Below are 6,233 nucleotides of genomic sequence, written 5' to 3'. Positions count from 1 at the left end.
AATCTTTTTCATTTAGTTCAACATCCTACCCCCAAGAGCTCTCTTTAATGTTTAGATAAAGAAACACATGTATACATGGACTCATCTTACTCTCTCCCTGCTTTCCGTCTCTCCATTTGGAATCACACATGTTTTGACATAATTTATCATGGGCTTGACAAGTGTGTCATCCTTGATGATTAAAAAAGCATTAATGAGGTGAGGCTTGTCAAGACTACAGCACAGCAGTCTCTATGTTCAGTCAGATGGTAATGGAATGGCTTCAAGAGGCATTCAGAAAGCACGAAATGTTAGAACAAATGTTATTCTTGTGGATTGGGGCAGAGGTGAAGAATGGGTATGGAGACTCAAGGTTCCTTGAAGAAATCAGATACTAATATAGTTCTATTTTTGGTTGCATACTTTGATAATTTACCCAGATATCTGGGTCATGTGAAAAAATTAGAAAAAAAAGATTTCTAAGACTTTGAATTATCATTTTAAAATGCAAACTAAAAAAACCCATAGCTATGACTGAAATGGATTTCTGTTCCATACATGTAGCAAATACAGCATACACAGGCTGCTTATTTATGAACTGACCAGTGTTTTTCATGTGAATTGCAGAAAGTAGCCACCTTTAAGCAAATTTTGTCAGCTTATATGCCCATTCAATAGCATTTCTGATGATGTTTCTTTATCAGCACAGCGTAGCTAGAAAGTTGGCAGCCATCCAGTAAGACCCAAACATTGGAAAGAAATGAATTGTACAAGTAGAAATAAAAATTCAATTCATGCTCTATTTGTTTACAGAATGCAAATTTATAATATTACATGCAAAACAAATACAGTAAATATGTGCTTTGCTAACTTTCTTCTGTTAGGTTGCTAGTCTTTGTATCATTTTTTTTCATGACATAAGGATAGAGAACCTACTTGCATTTATTATTGGAATGTGTTTTCTTCACTTGCTCTGGGAGGGTATCTATATTTTTTTTTAAAAATTGTTTTTAGTTAAGATTTTATTGTGTCCAAACTCTTATTCAGTATTTTTTTATTGAAGTACTAATCCACCAAGACATTTAAAGGTATCCATAACTGTTACATATTGATTAAGATATGTTTCTTTCACATATGAGCTCACTCACAGACATTCACAATGTGAACAGAGGTAATATGGCATAGATGATAACCTTTCTTTCCTAATCTTGATAGAAAACAAGAACAGTTATTTTGGAAAGACAAAATGAGATATGGCATATAAAATAGCTATGAATGGTTAATATATTAATTATCATTTTAGTCGACTCTCAGCTCAAATAATACTTAATGGAATAATTACTTTTTTGTGCTGTTGGTCATATAACAGGAGTGATTCAGATACTTTCATTCCTAATGTGAAATGTGATTATACATTTCAGAGTTTTCTTGAGGAAGCAGCTGCCAATGTATAGTATGTGTGTGAGTTTATGTGTATGTATGTGAAATATAAGGAGGAACAGTGTAGATATACATAAAGAGGGAGAGGGGCAGAAAAAAGGAGAAAAAATAGGTTGGTGAAAGAGACAGAAAGAACTCCTTTCATGAATACCAGCTTGGTCCATTGCCTCTTTCAGTTGAATTAACATTCAATTATTTTAAAGAGAGGAGGATGAAAAAGCAGCAGGGTCTAACTAGGCACAGGGTTCTGTCAGCCCAGCAGCAGGTAAACTTCATATACAGAACGTGCAGTGTGTCTGGTGGTTTCCTGTTGTGGAGAAAACTCCATTTAAGTTCATACTGAATTATGCCAATAAATGTTTTCATCATATTTTATTTCTGTGACATAGCAATGCTGTTTGGTGGGTTAATTGTCTCAGAGTTTACAGTATGAAAGGACGGGGGTGGGGGGTGGAAATCTCCCTTCCACAATACCCTTCTCTGTATTGTTTTGGTTTGTTTGAGATGAGAGGGATTGAGGTGACTACCGGTTTTCTGCTAGGCAAGAGGGCTATTGTTTATAGCAGTGCTTTGCTGTGAGGGAAGGGGTGTGAATGAGTGATGGGCTAGTGCTGAGCTTGTGGTTATAATCCCGTCTGCTCACTGTACCAACCTGGAGAGATGGTGATTGTTAGGCCGTATTTTAAAATTAAGCATTTGTTATATTCTTTTGCTTGTTCTGAGACAAAACACATTTTTACAGAACACTTGCACAATTCCATGAGTGAAATGTTAGGATAAGGAAAATTTTTAATTAAATGAAAAGATAATTCAAGGGGCTCTGTAATACTGTAGTCCAATTGATAGGCGGGTGAGAGCTGGCTGTTGGGAGATGCAGGCAGGTTATTCCATAAGCTCTGATTATAACTGATACAGCACCACCTAGAAGGGTTGTAATAGAAATACTAACTCTGTTTGAACTCCAGGGCGACAAACTGGTTACAGTTTCCAAGCCAGAAAAGCTAGAAAGATGAGACCTGGCATGGGGATGACAATTGAATACAGTTGGACTTTTATTCTGCATCTTAAAAATGTTTCCCATACAATCAATGGAGAGAAATTAACTTGTCGTGTTCTGCCCAGGAGAATGGATTAGATCTGCTTAAAAAGAAACCTTTCTCAAGTGTATATGAAAGATCACAGTCAGCTGCTGGAAAAACAAGTCGTCACCACCACCACCACCATCAGAGAAGGCACATCTTCATCCTAATGTTCGAATAAAAAAATCTAAATGATCAATAACATTGATTATAAGTTCATGATTTCAGTTTCACCAACATATGCTATGGCTGATAAGCTGTATTTGTGGTAATTCAGACAACTCATTAGGACTGATATGTGCATGGGGGAGAGGGAAGTGGTGTATGTGTTAAGCTGTATCTGAGTACGGATTGTCTCATTAGAAATTATTTCCATGTGCAACCAGCCAATGGCAGTAGAGCCTGCATTTATCCATGGAAAAGGCTTCAGAATAGCCTCTCTTTTCATACATCCATGACTTAGTCTCTAAAACTTCAGGAAGAAACTTAACATAGAGCATGACTTTTCCTAGAGGGAAGTACAGGTGGGGAAGGGAGAAATGAACTCTCTGTCATTGAGCTTACAGACTATTCATCTTCTGAGCCTCTCCTGTATTGTGGTCTGCTGTTTGGCCATTTTCTGTTTGTGTTTAAGTGTTTGTTCTGCCACAACAGTGAGGAAGTGAATCTCAATTAGGCAATATTGCTGATTGACAGTTCTTTCTTAGAGGCCGAATGAGGAGAGACATTGAAAGGGATGGCTTAAGCCAGCTTCTAAACGTAAGGGTTTCATTTGATTGTATTATACCTGTCCTGCATTCTGCTTGATAATGAAGCTCTGAGCGCAGATATTTAAAAGTGCAAGTGAATTACTTCTGATTTTTTTTTATTTTGCTGCCATGATATGTTTAACACATATTTAAGGATCTTTTTGTTATACAGGAGAGAATTTATTTTTTTTCCCCTTCAAAACCTGTTGTACTGATTTTCATTTGGTGAATTCAACCACAGCATTCTAAGTCAGTTTCTGTTTCCTATAGGTTATCCTCATGCATCCAGTTTTGTTTTTGTTTTTTGGCTATGTGTACCTACTGAAGGACCTGCTATCCTGGGTAACTTTTGCCACTCTGTCTCCTGATATTTCCTAAAGTTCCCTACTGGTGATAAAGTTCAGTTCATTCATTGTATTGCATTTTCATTCCTGTTCATGGTGGAGTTACAGGAAAAGCTCTTTTGTTGTTCTTTTTGTAGTAGGAACCTTACACAATGTTTAGCCACTTAATGAATGGTTGTTGAATAATTGTTGCTTTGAATGGAGGGTCTATTACTTACTCAGCAGGATGCTAGTTACTATGGGGGACATAGGAAAGGTATATTCAATTCAATTAAAATCACAAAACATTTATTTAGCACCCATATGAACCATTTTTAACTTTTGTGGGGGGTATCCCTAGCATTTAATATAGTGTCTGGCACAGAGTAGGTGCTTAGTAAATGTTTATTGATTTGATTTAACTTGACAGTGGACCATGCACCGTGCTATGCTCCAGAGATACAAAGACAAAAAACAAATAATCCTTGTCCTCTAGGAGTTTATTTTTCTCTTTGGAGCATCCAGCTAATAAACAATTAAGTCAATGCAAGGTATATATTAAGCGATACAAAATATTAAAAAGGACCTAGCACAAGTAATTCAATGGATTTTACAAGGGTGGGGAACCTGTAGCCTCGAAGCCAGAGGCCACTGCAGGTTCCCCAACCCTGGATTAGGAAATACCTCCTCCTACTCTTAAAGGATTTTGTAATTTCATGGGAAACCCTGTTCTTTCCTTTTTAAAAGAAAGTCTAAGTTAACATGTAAGATTATAGGTTTATAATTTATGCCTCAGTTTCCCAAAGTGCCTTGATTCAAAATGATATGAGTACTAATTTTAGAACATTATATTTAAGCAATGCTCATAATATTGTCTATAGGAAGGACTTAGACAAATGGATAAGAGGATCTGGAATGAAGGTAAATCAGAGTGAAACAAGAGAAATCCTTTAAAAAGGTGTTACAGACAGTACAGGGGAGATCTAGTGTTCTAGAGACTCCTACCTGCAAGAAGAAGCACTTTCTAGAGTGCAATTGGCTCCAGGAGATTTCCTGTTATTTCTAAGAGAATGCTTCCAGCTCTTCTACAGTGCTTCCCAGTTCTTATTTCAGCAGAGGCAATAATCTCAGGACACTTGAAGCTACAGTAGTTGTGTACAGCGAATCAGTGCTTTGGGGACATCACATTCATTCAATGGGCAAGTCTCTAGCACTCATTATAATTCTGTAGATCTGTGGTCTCTTAACTTTTTTGACCATACATTCCTATCAGTACATTTTTGAGCATACATCCCCAAAACATATATATATGTATAGTTATGAAATATATACATATATAATTTTACTAATAATGATATATTATAAAAGTTACATAGAAGACACATTTTAAAAAGGATGAAACAAGGAGGAAAGAATATGTTATCTAGAGAGAATAAAAAGCTACTGGAGTTTATTGAGCAGGGAGTGATGCGATCAGACTGGCACTTTAGGAAAATTACTTGAGCCACTATATGGAGAGGGAAAAAAAAACAAACCTTGAAGCAAGGAGAGCAATTAGGAGGCTATTTCAGGAGTCCAAGCAAGAGGTGATGCTGGGGTGGTGGCTCTGTGAGTGGAGAGAAGGGGATGAAGAGCAGAGATGTTGCAGAAGTAGAAATGACAAGATATGGCCAACTGAGTCTAACTCTGAGTCTAGGCTGAGAACTTGGGACTCTGGAAGAATGACAATGCCCTCCACAGAGTTCAGAGGGAATTTTGGAAGATGAATGTGTGAGCTCTATGATGCAGATGATAACCCATTCACACCTATTCATCCTGTGTGGATTACTCTATCCCACTCAAAATGAAAAAAGGGGTAGATGGTTATTGTTCCATGAGGCATACTATCGCAGCTACAAGGTAGCTAAGGAGGTAATGGGGAGGTATAATCTGTGTGTTTGGGTATGTGTTTGTATGTGACCTGTGCAACTGCTGCTGTGGTTGCCCAGGTAGCAAATAGGTCACAACTGTCTGTGAGGCTGATTTCCAGTACAGATGAGGAGGATAAGAACTTGTACAGCAGAGGAGAAGGGTAAAAGAATGCATCCGGTTGTGTTGGAGACAAACCATACAGCTAGCTATTGAAGGATGAGATGTGGCCCATCTTCTCATCCTCATCACACACTCCAAGGAATCAGGCCATAACCCCCTAGAGGAGCATTTGGACCACCCTGCCCCCTTGCCCTGCCCCCCCCACTTCCCCACACACTTCTAAGATCACTGCCCTAGATTATAGTGCCAGGCCGATAAGCCACTGTAGGTAACAGATGGGTGGCAAGAGTATTTGATGCCGTACTGACTTTTTGTCATTTATCATGCATTATTTTATAATGCATTTATGTTGCATTTTATAATTTTATATATAATTACATAACATAATTTTTATATATTTGTATTTATATACACAAACATATATTTATATATAATTATATAACTTATAATGCATTTATGTTGCATTTTATAATTTTATATATAATTATATGATATAATTTATATATATTTATATCTATAAATATACACATATATTTATATATAATTATATAATATAATTTATAATGCATTTATGTTGCATTATGTATGCATTTCCCATTACCTTACTCTGACCTGAACAGGTCCATCATCTT

Source organism: Trichosurus vulpecula, chromosome 7 (genome assembly GCF_011100635.1).
Source record: "Trichosurus vulpecula isolate mTriVul1 chromosome 7, mTriVul1.pri, whole genome shotgun sequence".
NCBI lineage: Eukaryota > Metazoa > Chordata > Mammalia > Diprotodontia > Phalangeridae > Trichosurus > Trichosurus vulpecula.
Note: the sequence above shows the minus strand (reverse complement) of the source record.